The sequence below is a fragment of the Formica exsecta genome, unplaced genomic scaffold, assembly GCF_003651465.1.
Source record: "Formica exsecta isolate Colony F162 unplaced genomic scaffold, ASM365146v1 scaffold18, whole genome shotgun sequence".
NCBI lineage: Eukaryota > Metazoa > Arthropoda > Insecta > Hymenoptera > Formicidae > Formica > Formica exsecta.
In genome coordinates, this window is record NW_021849113.1 from 774,511 (window position 1) to 789,667 (window position 15,157).

At 38.0% G+C, this 15,157-nt stretch overlaps 1 protein-coding gene across 1 annotated transcript in view; it reads left to right on the forward strand.

The window, feature by feature from the left end:
* The window catches only part of LOC115233642 (mucin-4), a 100,135-nt gene that overhangs the window by 61,378 nt on the left and 23,600 nt on the right, over window positions 1-15,157 (forward strand). The window lies entirely within an intron of this gene.

A 15,157-nucleotide genomic window follows, 5' to 3' on the forward strand; every position in this document is an offset into this window, starting at 1 on the left:
ATATTATAATAATATATTATATTTTTATATTATTATATTTTTGATTTCGAATAATTCAAATTGTATCGCTCTAAAAATTATTTCTCTAGATTCCTTACAACGCTATTTTAAATTACGAAAATGCAAATTACGTTACATTAATAAATTACAATAGAAAGTATATGCAATTTAATTTATTTTATTAATTTTAATAAGATGATTAACTTTATTACTGAATCACTTTTACTAAATCTGATTGAAATACCGTCGTTACTCTTGTAACTCTGTTATGCAACTCTCGCTTATTTCTTCTTCGGAATGCTAAGCAAGGTTTTGTCTCACCAACGGTGAGATTTACGTGAGATTTATGAGGTCTTCGCGTGTAACACGCGTACCGATGAAACCGCTCGCGGAACGGATTGTTTTGCGTGATCCCATTTTGCTTGGTGCCCTTTAATTGTCATTTGGCGTGAAATAGGAGATCGATCTAGCTAGAGCTAGGCAATGCGAAAACATTTCGACATGCGAACTCAAGTACACACAGCACGTTGGCGTGCCGTATCTCTCTTGGATCGTGCCAAGCATCGCCCGATTGATCAGAGCTGGCCGGCAAACGATCAAATCGTGACGGCGAGCCGTTTAAAAAGTTTTATGGCGCGTCTCATGATACATATATTGTATATACATATGTATCGACGTAGAACGATCGTTACTGACCTCGTTCACCGATCGATCGCCAATCTCTTAATCGTTCTCATTTTTTTGCTACTGACTGCGTCACTACTTTAGTAATTTCAGTTTTTATTAGAGTCTTGCAATGTAACTTAATAATTATTCTTGAATATGAAATTCTTTGCATTGAGGGAGAGATATCTAATAAAAGATATACATTTTTAAATGATGTGTGAATTTAATCACTATAGGAAATAATATAATTCTGGTTTTAACGTTTGTTAAAAAACAACAGCTTTTTAATATATTCTAAAATTTTTAGGAAACATTAAAATTCGTTGAAAATTTATTTATTTATTTATTTTTATTTTTTTACGAAATTACGTAAATGTATTTAATTATTTATTTTTCTACTCATTATCAGCTCTTCGATTACTAATACATTCTTGCATAGAGTAACTACTGTTAATCCCTCCTGCTCCGTATGAGATTGAGAAAAGAGAGCTCTTATCGTCAATTAGCTGAAGTTTAAATAGAGCTAATGACACAATGCACTTCCTGCCAGCCGGTACCAGCTTCAGCACCGGCGCATCCGCAGCGCGATCCGCGACTTCAAAGAGCCTCCCGCGCGTCCGTTGTTTTCCTTTTGGTACCGCCCTCGGAATCGCGATCGCCGCCGGCATTAATTACCGTCTGGATCGAACGTGCCTCCCATCGCTCATCGTCGTCGGAGTTGTTAATCTTCTCTCTTCGATCTCGCGCGCGCGCACTCGGCCCGATTTCCCGCGGGGAGAATGACGCGTCGTTATCGGCAAAATTGCCGGCACGGCTACCGAATTTTGCGCTGTCCCATCGAACGAAAATTAACCACCTTATACGACCGATTAACGACGAGACTTTCGTGGAAATCGAAGTCGTATTATCGAGCTGACCGAGACCGATAAAATCGCAAGACGGAATATCATGTCTGTCAAAAAATATTTCTGTCAGCGGAAAAAAAAGAACAAAAATACTTTGCCGAACTTTGTCTTTCATTTCCATATTCCGTGTTATGTTATTTAGAATAGAAACCGAACTTTCCTTTCTTCTTGCCGTCGACGTTAAAATATAATCTTCCCATTATGCAAATCGAGCTCGGAAACTCGGAGGGAGAGAAAGCGCGCGTTTCGGCGACTCGACGCGGATCGGCTCGCATCCAAGGGACACGGGACACGCGGCTTTCTACCATTTCCGATGAAATACAGTCGTCCAACGTGTATTATGGCAGCGCGCACCTATACGTCGCAATGCGACTTTTAAATGTGCGGCCTACACAGTACAGTGACCCTTCGCTGCGCTCGGTGCAACCGAGCGCACCGCCGTGTATCAGGCGTTGTGTGTATTCAGTACGGAGGAGAGATTGCATTCGAGAAGGAGCGGGACCCCTCTCTGTTTCGTACCTCGGGACCGCGAAGATTAACGAGCAGTTCGCGGAAAATGGCGGCTTCGAATGCCGTTTAAGCAAGACTCTTTGTCTGACTCGCTGTTTTACAGTCGTCCGAGCGGACGCTGATATTGAATGTCTACTGATAATGATGCTCGGCTAATTGTCAGCGCAAATATTAAGGGGCACAAATAGAAAATGACATTGTTTTACGCGTGGCAACCATCGGTTCCTTCACAGCCGCGTGAAATCTAGTGTAAGAATTTCATTTCGGTTCTACATCGTTATTTTCTTCAATAAAAGATTTAAAAAACATATATTAATAATATATTCCTATGTGTGAATATAAATATTATATAAATTTTAGGTAAAACTAGGCATAAAAGATAATACATCTTCGATTTTACCACCACTTAAATATGTTGTAGGGGAGATTCATCTAAGTAATCCCCGCAAGAGATAAGTAGGGGACGATATAATAAATTAAAGTTTGACATTAAAGTATGTGTATGCTCTATAATTTGTTATCTTTTCATTGAAAAAGACTGTTTATGACATTTATGTATGGGCGGGGGAGGGGCGGAGTCCTTCTCTCTGCACCTCTACCTCGAAAGAATTCTAACCTAATCCAAACCTATTTTCAATTTTAAAAGTAAAGTTCGGTTGGGTTAAGTTAGATTTTTTGGGGGATTGGGGGTGCAGGGGGAGGAGCGAAGCCCCTCCCCCGCCCACGCGTTCAATAAATAATATTTTTCAAGACAAAACTCACAAATTCGTGTAGTTGCATGTTGAAAGCTGTTAACTAACTGCGAGAAATAGGTGAAACACATTATTGACAAAATATCCATAACCGTGTACCTATCCCGTAGATGTAAACAAACACTTTTTCCACGTCTGCTCTACAACAATTACAACGTACACAAACTTCACTTTTCCTAATATTACTTTATAATACCTGAGAGAAAGCATTAAAACTGTTAAACTTGAATTTATTATATCTCCTAAACTAAACCAATACCGTCCCCCACTTATTTCTTGCGGAGAATTACACAGAAGAATCTCCCTCACAACATATTTAAGTGGAGATAAAATCGGAGATGTGTTACCTTTTATGCAATTTTACCAAATTTTCTATAAATATTATATAAATATTATATTATTAAATTAAATAAAAGTGGATTTAATACAAGCCACACAAAGGTATCTTATTCATCGATAAAATTGAGAAATTCGTAGTCAGAATTTAACTGGAGATGAAGGGCACACAACGTAAAAAACACAATGCATCGTGAGAAAAAAAAAAGTGAAAAAAGACTGCTATCTTGTCTGCGAAAACATCCTGCTCGGGAAATGAAAAATTAGGTCACTCGTCCACTCCGGCGAGTGCATCTCGTGTACCGGAAATTACGAAATAATTCTTGCGTCACGCGAAGAAAACGACGTCTCTCGTATTTGCTGTGTCAGCAAGAGTTGAGAGTATTTATCTTGGAACAGAAAAAAAAAAAGTTATCATGTAGAGTATACATAAATAGTTATTACAAGTACCTTACGATAAAGTAAAAATTATTAGATGTAACGTAGAATTTCTTGATAACGAATAATTGCAGGAATTGCAAGTTTTAAAGCGAACGTTAGAGATTACGTTTATACACCGTTTAAATCTCACTAACGTGAAGATTGCGTGGAAAAAAAAAATATATATATATATATTAATATAGTTAAAAAAGGTGGCCATCGTCAGCGATGAGTGAACCCGCTAATTAATTTAATTACCTTGCAATACGCGAGGAAACGACATGTCGGATATTCCAATTACCTTAAGTTCGTGTCGACGAGATAACTGTAATAAGTCCAAGCAAACAATTTAATTATCCGCTGTTAATTAAACGAAACTAAAAGCAATCTCACTTCTCGGCGACGATACCAAACCGAGATTGGTCCAGTTTTCCGCGGGTGTGAGAAGAAACAGCGGAAGAAGAAAAGAACGTACATTAGCATTTTACAGCTGATCGCAAAAAAAAATTTGACGGCGGCCTAGTCGTTCATACACTAATGATTATAGCGACTGGAATGCAAGCCAACTCATAATGACAGTCGAGGTCGGACGTCATTTTTACGATCCCTTTTTCTCTCCCTATTTGCGACGTAAAACGCGATACGTGAAAAAAGAAATTAATTAAATAGGGACATCATTTACGACTTTCTCTCGTGCGGTCTCACCACACAGGACGGAAAAATGATTACTTGATTGACAGAATTAGATGAACATCAACCGCAAGACTATAATTTAATCCGATGTTTGCTGATCCGATTTCTTTAACGCCGTGGTGTCCAATCCGTTGCCAATTAACATAAGAATTCATTAATATAATACATCATCTAGTAGTACTCGAAATTGTATTATATGCTATCATCTGACACATCCACTATAATAAATTTTCTCTTTGACATGTATTATGTATATATTTATCAGACGCGCGATATTGATAGATATTATATAATAAAATTGATTAAAAAGCATATCAATTTAATATCACTGAATAATTAGACACGTCTGTTTACTTTATTTCATTTTTTTATTAAAGAAAAAAAAAATAGAATATTTATAACACAGAAAAGTAACAATTATCTCAAACAAACTTTAAACGAGATTTAAACAAGATTTTGAAGTCATTTAACTTTTTTGTCCGAGTAAAGTATATATAATTTATAATTATATTATTTAAAAATAAACTCTATTCTTTTTATACTGACCGAAACTCTTTATTCGTTCTCGTGCAATATCGTGTCACAATATTTCCTGTCATATGACACGTGAAAGCCAGTATGAAAAGTGAAACGGTGTTGCTATATCCCGACATTGAAAACGAATGGCACGACTGTATCGGGACCACACAATTTGCCACGATATTTAATATCAAACGTACCTTAAGTCTACCTGTCATTCACGCGTCGCATCAACGGCTCCATCGATTCACGATGGAGCGATCCGCCATCTTTGAGCCATGAATCATTGAATAATTCATAATTTACGACCGAAGGGAGAGGAAGCTCGTTAAAGAGTCCCGCGAGTGCCTTTCCCCGTTGGTTCATTCTCGAGCAACCGAGAGAGAGAGAGAGAGAGAGAGAGAGAAGAGGGAGAGAGAGAAACACAGAGAAGAAAAAAGAACGAAAAAAAAAATCCACGCTTTCGATGCGACATACAAAGGTACACCCGCTCCGAAGTAAGAATCTCGAAGTCGTCGAACGGGTTTGTCCCGGTACCGGATGCCTCTATCTCACGTTTTCGTTCTTAGACGATTCGAGGACACACGTGAATCGCATTACGGTCATCCGTCTTTTTCGCGTCGCGCGTCCTTCGCGTATGGATATCCCGGCAGGATAATTCGCGCGGACAGTCTCATTTTTTTCTGAGTCGTGATGTCATTCGCCCGTTCATGCGAATCGGTCATTTTGCGACAGTGAATTAAAATGATAATATTTTTATCGGCTACTTGTGTAGATTATTTTTTATTGTTATCATATTGGTATCTCTTTAGGATGGTAGAAAATATTAAAATTTGTTTCATCTTCCTTTTACCTCCCCCTAAATATAAATTGCTTCGCGATCAAAGTAGCAGCGGATATGAAAGGCGTATCATCGCGTGTGTTTGTGAATATATGTATATCGCGAGATAAAATCTGCATATATCAATTATGTCCATATATAACGTGCAATTTTGTATGCATTTGCTGTGCCTTAATCTATAACGAGGATCTCTTATTTGGATCGAGATTTGCGATACTGAAAAAAATTTGGCTCGCCGAATCTGCGTTGCGATATTAATTGAAACATTTAGGATTTTGCGACGAACACGAGCGGAAGATTGCTACTGGAGCTCGTCTTTTTCTTTCGGGTCAAAAGTCCGCATAGGTATAGCTCAAACCAACATTCTGTTAGGAAGTTATCGAATCTCGATCTTAGTTTTCTAGTCGTGTCAGCTCTCGACTCTGATCGGATAATCTGATAGAACCTTACTGTCTCCGCCGTCCTCGTTCCGCACGATTACGCGATATGATTTCTTTTGGATTGCAGTAGGATCGCGTGGAGAGTAATCGGATTTTACGTAGACAAGTAATATCAAGAAGATGATATGTTGAATTATATAGAATGATTCTAGAATAGCCAAATTTTGCAAGTGCATTCTTAAACATTTTGAAAATTTTTTTTTAAGAAAAATGTTGAAACTTTTGAACATTTTTGAGAAAATTTTACTAAGTAAATTACATTCCGTATACATGTCACGGCTAGATTACATAATCCGTCGTTTTATAAAACGTCTAGGCATTTTATAAAGTGCGGCAATATTCTCAAATCATGGTTGAAAATGAAATATTTTACAAATATTTACTGGCTAAGAATTTTAGTCTTTTTATAAAACGCTAACAAGCGGTTCGTCACATTGTCAAACGCAACGATTTGTACATTGTTTTAGATTCTAGCTGGTTCATTTCAATCATTTTATAAACGGCGCGTTTTTACCGACTTTACTTTAAGTTACATTTGATAAAATAGTCATATTTTTTTTTTTTTAATTTTTTTCACGCTTATATTTCTTTTTATTATTTGTTTTCAAACATTATTTTCAAGAATTTTATTTATGTTATTTTTGTAAAACCTTAATTGTAATAAATACAACAAGTGTTCATACAAGCTTTTTGTCATTTAGAAATACACATAATTACCTATTAATATTATAACATAATTATCTATTAATTTTCTATAAATGGCTGTTCTACAAAGACAGTTCATAAAATGACTGAAATGAATCAGCCAGAATCTAAAACGATGTGCAAATCGTTGCGTTTGACAATGTGGTGGGTCGCTTGTTAGCCTTTTATAAAAAGACTAAAATTCTTAGCCAGATTGTAAAATATTTCATTTTCAACTGTGATTTGAGAATGTGGCCGCACTTTATAAAATGCCTAGACATCTTATAAAACGACGGATTATGTAATCTGGCTATGACATACATATATCGGTCAGAAAAAAAAACATACCTACAAAATCCAGCGATTTATTTTAAAATTATCCTATATATATATATATACAGCAAGATTTTTAAAACATAAAGCTGCTTTAAAGTAGATACAATTGATAGATATAATACGATTACTGTGCGCAGCAGCAGTATGCATGCAGTTGTCACAGGTTTGAGATCAGTAATCCATCATTTTAAACCGGTGAATGATGATCGAAACTTTGATATTAACGCGCTTCTTTTGCTATGCCAGTAAATCCTTCTCGTCGCGATCCAGTCAATCATATTATACAAAATGTCTTTGCCCGCCACAAACTTCCGTTTCAGTTTGGCATTAACGAGGTCCCTTCTTTACGTCATAATGCACGCATTCAATAAACTTGCACTCTACGTCTTATATTCTCGACTCTCTTCACATTCTACATGCACGATTACTGCAGAAAATGCACGCGACGGAACAACAAAAAAATAATTTCGCAACAATTTTTTCGATATTAAAAGTAAAAATATTATATTTGAGCATATAAAAATTTAATAAAAATATATAGACAATTAAGAGTAATATTTTAGACAGAAAGAGAGAGAGAGAGAGAGAGTACAAATTAAAATAAAGAAAAAGAAATTAAATTTTTATGTAAAATTTCTTATTTAAAATTTAACACGAAGACGAAAAACATATTCTATTTGTTTTCTTAAAATGATAATTATTGTATAAGGAATATTGCTCGCAAATTAAAGAGCAAAGTTTGGTTCTAATCTTATTTCACACATAGTGTATACTGCAATATTGAATAATAAAGATTGATGAAATCGAGTTCGCGAAATATTGTTCGCACTCTCGCTGCGCCAAGCAATTTGGGGAAGTTAATGGGATCGGGGAGATGGTGCCAGAATATTCGGGCAGCGGAATACGTCACTCTTTTCGCAGGAGCGATGTCCTGGCAAGAGCAATCGGGAACCACCCACCGCATTCTGACAAGCCCCGATCCTGAGAAACGAGTACGAGTCCTAAGAGAAAGATCTCGCATTGAACTTGGCTGAAACATTATTCATGGCTCTCTCCGCCGTAAGCCGAATTTATTTCCCGGCAAAGGTAAATCGTAGCGAGCGCGGTTACGTCGAGATATTATCTCCGGCCGTCGCGTTATTTGCGCGTATGGTTATTCGTAAAAAGCTACGATAAAAAAGACGCGTGCTGCATCGACCTCCATAATATGCGCACGATAAGATTTTATTTTCTCTCCTTCCCCTCGATATACTCGCAAGATATTCTTTGAGATGACTTTACTTTACGACAATTTGCTTCGAGAAGACGGTTGTTTCCAATTTATAATCCTAACATTTGCTACTGTACGTACCATATATATTTTTTCTTTTTTGTATTTTTATTACTTGCATTTTTATTACTTATATTTTTGTTAATTATATTTTTTATTTATTTTATTTGTTTTTATTTGTTTTTATTTGTTTTATTTGTTTTTATTTATTTTATTTGTTTATTTTAATTTTTTTTTTAATTCCGAAAATGCCAGTCGAGTCTGTCTTATCAACAATGATTCCGCTATCAGTGCTTTTCGGAACAATCGGGTTCTCTGTTTTCTAACCTGAGGAATCAGGTGCGAGAGCCTGCGAATAATCTCGGTAGCCGTAGATAAACCGGAGCGTAGGTCGACGGTTATAAAACGACGGAAATTTATTGGGCCAGCTAACATATATAAGCGTGTATACACACGCGGGCCCCGGTAGTGAATGGCGACGGCATCTTCGGGGAGCTCGGCGGGACCGGCGGCGACGGCGGCGGAGCACTCTAAGCGTTGTTCTCGTCGTTTCTTTTTCGTGAGCCTCGTCGTCTCTCGGGCCTTGCAGGACCTGTACGAGGACTGGTCCGCGATCTACCGTAACCGCATTCCACCTTACCTCACCTTGCCCCCCCCTCGCGCGGTTCTCCCGGCCTCCCTTGTGCTTCACCGACTCACCTTCCTCTTCTTCCTCATCTCTTTCCCCCCTTTCCCCCTTGTCCCTTTTTCCCTCTCGTTCCTTCGCTCTCCTCCTCGCCGCACTTATTCAGTCTTTTGCCGCGCAAACTCTTTCCTTCTTCGTCGCTTATTTCCTCTCTCTTTGTTCCTCTTTTCTCTCTCTCTCTTTCTTCTTTTTTGCTCCTTCTTAGAGCAGTCTTTTCAATTCCTTATTCAGCAATAATTATTAAAATTGTTGTCTTGGCCCCTCCAAACTAGATTTAATTACTTCAGATGTTATGAAGGAAATTATTGTGTTGTATTAAATAATTAATAAATTTTTTTATCTGTTATCAGCGTATTCACGTTTTTGTAATTTTTCTAATTTGTCGTATTGATTAACGAAATCATGAATTTCGTAGCGCGTAAAAAATAAAAATACATTTCGTAAAAAGACTGCAAGTGACATATTGTCGTTAACAAAACTTCTACATATCAAAACCAGCACCAGGTATAAATGATACGAACCGAATATTTTTATGATCATGTGACATCCATATTTTTTACCTATGTATTACATTAGAGATAAATCATAAAGGGATATAATCCCCATACACAAGCGTATTTATTTTCCAAATAAATATTATTTTTGTAAAAGCAGTCTCCCCTCTTTCTCCTCTTAGTTGTCTCGTCTTCTTTCTCTCTCTCTCTCTCTCTCTCTCTCTCTTTCTCCCTTTTTCTTTCTCTTCCGACGAACGTGGCGTACAAAGGAGGGAGGCTCGGATACCAAAATGCGTATCCGGCGGGCCCCGCGCGCGAACTTGTTTTGCTCGCGATTACACGGGGTCCCGAATTTGCCGCGGGTCTGTGTTTACCCGGCCGCGAAACCTCGGACTGGATGCGTGATGTTTGATGCGTGCTTACGCCATCCATCAGAGGCCCCGCCGGGCACGATGGTGAGTAGAGGGAAGAGAAGAGAGAGAGAGAGAGAGAGAGAGATAAACAGTCCCAGGTCGGCATTCGAATACAAGCGTTACGTGACGACCTGCTGGTACCTCTCTCCCTTCTGCACAGGTTTGTTCCCCGGGAGATTCCGGGTTTTTGTCGAGAAGATCGATCGCGGACGATCTCCCTCATACCTTACGCGGGTACCTTAAGACAGCCCGGAACGTGTCGTAATTACAGACCACGATAGAATCGCGTCTGTCGATTGTCGGACTCGTTTGCATTGCACCATACACGCTTGTCGACGGATACAATTAGCGGAACATGACGACGGGAGAAGAGACGTTTGGGTTAACATAATTATAAGTAATCCTTTACAACGGTTACATTCCTAATTATTATTGTATGCGAATTTCTCTGTCTCAGTCTCTGTCTGTCTGTCTGTCTGTCTGTCTGTCTGTCTATCTGTCTGTCTATCTGTCTGTCTGTCTGTCTCTCTCTCTGTCTCTCTGTCTCTCTCTCTCTCTCTCTCTCTCTCTCTCTCTTGGTCTCCTTGTGTAACAATTACGTTACTCTCGTTAAGATCATCGCGTAATACATCATTGCGTACGCGTCACGGTATTCCACCTTATACCTACCTTCGAGATCCGAGATATCATCTACGTCGATTTATCATCGACACAGATCAATGCACGCATCGCGTTATTCGCATTCTCCGTGATACGAATTTGCAAAAGAATGCACCCTACACATGCGGAATCTCTAATCAAATTATAGAGAGTTTATCACAAAGATCTCAAGTCGCGATATTATTGCGAGACTCTCGCTTCATCAGATTAGCAAGATCATGAGAAAGAGATAACTCGATCCGATTATTCCCAGGACGATTAATGATGAGATATATACGTAATCCTAGTTTATCTAATCCTGGGCACTCGATAAAAACAATCGTAGCTTAGTTTAGTTGCTCTAGAGAAAGAGACAGAATGAAGCGTGAGGAAAGAAAGAAAGGCGAGCATGAAATACGCGTTTTCTTGATATCTTGGTTTGAGCCGTTGCTCGCGAGGAGGCTGGAGCAACCGGTGAGCCGTCTGTCGGTCCCTCTGAAGGGCCGCGCGAGCGGCCCTTCGGGGCACTTTGCACAACCGAGGCTCATCGGCTACAGCGGACCTCCCACGGGTCGACCGGCTCTTCACCATTGGGATCTGCCTGCTCCCTCCTCCCTCGTCCTTCTCCTCTTGGCCATCTTCTTCTTCTCCTCCTTCTTCTTCTTCGTCGTCGTCTTCTTGTCTATCTCTGTCTATGTTCCTGTTCTCTCTCTCTCTCTCTCTCTCTTTGTTCTCTTTCGACTTGTCTCTCGATTCGTCGAACTTACTTCTCTCGCGATCGACGACGATTCCACGCTTTCGCTGACGGTGAAGTCGAGAGTCGAGAGATTCAAGAGAGAGATCCACCGGATGTTGCGAAACTACAGCATGACTCTCGCAAAGACGAAATTATACGTGAGATTCGGGGAGATGTTACAGAGAAATAAGAGGAAGGAGAATGTGTAGTGAGGAGAATAGGATGAAAAGATAAATAGAATTTCTATATCTCTTTTTCCTTCACAGTTTCCAAATGTAAGTATTCAGAATCTTGTGCGAGTTACCTCTATCATTTATTCGTGGATATAAAGTCATCGATATTTTTCTTGAGCAGCAAGTTTGCAATTTTCAAATTTATTAGATTCTAAAAATCTCGTAACCATATAAATTATAAAAATATTATAGTAAAATTTATTTGAAATTGTATAAATCCATACAATGATAATTAAATAAACAATCGTTTGGCAAATTTCACAAATAATCGAATCCAGTAATCTAATAGCGTTTTCGAGTGAAGCAAGTTTGATCGCTCTGGGAGCGATTAATGATGTCATAAACTCCGTCTTAGGTTACTAGACATACCTGGATTATTAGATTAATCAATGAAATATTTTAAGTTACCGTTTGATCGATTAATCAGGGCAAAGAATCTTGTACTCTAAATAGCATTAAACAGGATGTACTTTATATTATATATATTATTAATATATTATTTATATTAATCAAATTAAAAACCCATTTTCGGTCAAACATATGTTCATAATAAATTGGGTTTAAATCTCTCAGAGCGATTTCAAACCTGCTTCACTCAAAAACGCTATAAAATGATACATGCTCTTTGAAACGCTTTCCAGAAGACTCGCGACAGAGGATACTCAATAAAATTTCGCGTTTCTTACCGACAAATTTTACCTCACGGTTCTTGAAGCTGAGCGCATTGAAGCGATTCAATCATTACCTCCCGGACCCCATACGTCGTTGCCAAGTTACTACTATTGTAATTAGCTCGTGCCGGCCGCGGTTACGATGGATCGTGCTGATTTGTGAGAAACTACTACAACTAGATCGAGGCCTATTATTGCGAGATCGGGGCAGTGCTTACTCAGGTGTGCGACTGTTACGTACGAACCATGTAGCCATAGTGGTCTATCCCGCTCATATTTCTATTCTCATGACCGAGCAACCTGTGCAGCCGGCCTTGACTCGTAACTTGCTCTCTTCTGGCGTCTGTAAAAAATCTCCCGAGTCCGGCCCTCTTTTACTAACAACCGTGACGCGCTTAATGCCGCTCGCCGTGAGTTTATCGAGACGAGATCTCAAGCTAGGAAACCCATCCAAGCGCATTCTCAGCCAACGAGCGATCTAGGAACGCTGTGTTTTCTTCAGACAATCGAAACAGCGTTCCCTAATGTTTTATTTTCGCGCCTGAATGACAATATCAGTTTCGCCAGTGATACGCGTTGCTAATATTCGACTGTAAGAGTCGTGCGAACCGATGAGAAAGCAAGATTTCGCAAACAGTTAAAACGAACAGTTAAAACATAAGTTTTTGCAATCTCTTGTAAGCTATTCATCACGCAGTTGTAGTAAAATCTGTTTTCTAGAAAATAAGAATTAATTATTTAATCTCGTTTTTTATCCTATTACACAGAATTATGACCTGCCTCGTAAAGCTTTGCCTTTTAATATTACAGAGCTAAAATTAATAAACTTGTGAATTGTAAAATTTAATAATCTTTCCTTATTAAAATATATTGCGCAAAAAACTAAAGGGACCACTTTCTTCCTTCTACAGAAAAGGCAATTTTCAAGTGGCTGTAACTTTGTCGCATATAATCGGATTGAGATGAATAAAAAAACAAAGCTTGAAGTTTCTAGTTTCAGAATCTTTTAGTCGATTCCAATTCTTTTTATTTGTTACAAAATTATATTATGAAAAAGCGACGTCCGTCGATTGAATAAATTTTTCAAAAGTTTGTCAAAGAGTGCCGAAGAAAAAGGAAATTGTAGCACAATTTCGTTAAATGGATTTTAAAGAGCAAAGTTTTATCTTTAATTTGCATTTTTAATGAATGTCCTATGATTTTTTATCGCCGAGTTATTCACTACTGAAGTAAAATCAATCTATTAACTTTGAGCGTTCATAATTAGTGAAAAAATTATCGCACAATGATCATTAAAAAAGCAATTTAAAGAGAAAAGTCGGCACTTTAAAATACACTTGCTTCGGCCTTTTGCACGAGTAATTGGGATACTTTTTACTTGTAAATATTGTAGAGTTTATGAAAATGTTAGCATTTTTCATTAATTTGCATTAATTTAAATGAAAAAGGGTAAAAATGCAATTTTTACTTGATTTTAAAGTAATGATTACTTTAACAATGGATATTGATTGGAAAAGCAATTAGTAAAAATGACAAAAAATAGCGTTTGCACGAAGATAATTTTTTAGGGGAATCCGAATGCTGGAACAGAGCTTCGGTCTCAGTTCTCGATTATTCGCGCTCGCGATGAGATTGCAGAACATCACGATGGAAGGTCGATCTCCTCCACTCTCGTCCGCTCGGAAGGTTGTACCCGCCGTGTAGTTATGTGCATCGGCTTCCGAGGTTACAGACGGTTAGTAAGAAATACTCCACGGACGATTGTATCGAATCGGACTCGGCGGCTCGGCGAAGTACAGGCGGGTCTTTCTCCCGCTCGCTTGCGGGCCGCATGTACTCGCATCACTCTGTTTATACACTGTGGCATAAATGTGCCCGGAGCGGTCGTGCGATATTACTACCTTGCTGCGTAATGAACCGTTAGCTTAACTCTTAATGCCGAAGTATTCCAGAAGCCATTTGGAGCGTGAACGCCAAGGGATTGAAAACATAAAATATATATCGAAATTTTTATTTAAATCCATCGTCAAGTTTTTCCATTTTTATAGATCCAAATTTAAACATTTTTTTAAATTTATCAATCTCAGTAAATTAAGATTGTAAAGTTTTAACTTCTAAATTTATAATAATTTTGTTAAATTGGAGAATTGTGTGTATCGTGTACATAAAATTTTTTTATTTCTCTATAAATATATTTCAATAAGAAAAAATTATAAAATTTTCTAATTCGTAAGTTAATTTTTAATTAGTACTGTAATATTAATATTAAATTCTGCGGAATAGCTTTTTTTATCATAGCATCGGAGCGCAAAACAAGCATGCGAATCGAGCGTTATAATAGATGCAGCGAATTCACGGAGAGACTCGGGACGGAATTCTAAAGGGGTGTACGTACCCTATCGCGTGTAGGACCGATGATGATTAACCCCTCGCGGTATTGTACGAAACAAAACGCGAACAACGGGAGAAAACACAAGAAGCACGTGATAATGGAAGCATTTCATAGCACGGTGAGAGAGACGTGAGCTATGTATTGTCAAAGGGCCGTGTATATCGCCGGGCGAGAAAAACTGGCTAAAAAAAGTCAGCAATTAAGGATCCCACTATATAACGAAACTAATTGTCGGTGAGTATAAAGGTGTTTACGGGATTTCATTGTTCTACGATCGACAATCACCTCGGCGATAAAAACGCAAGTCAGACGTTATGACTCATCCATCACCCAATTCATATATTTCAGATGTTTGTGTATGTGTATCGTGAATTTACACGATTTTTTGCATCCCTCTGTATAGATAGAACGTTTGATAAAAGTATTAGTATATTTAAAAATTAAAGATGTTATCTGAAATATAAAGTACTATAGAAAAACTTCCAAAAGGGAAGGAAATATTAATAATAATAAATAAATATA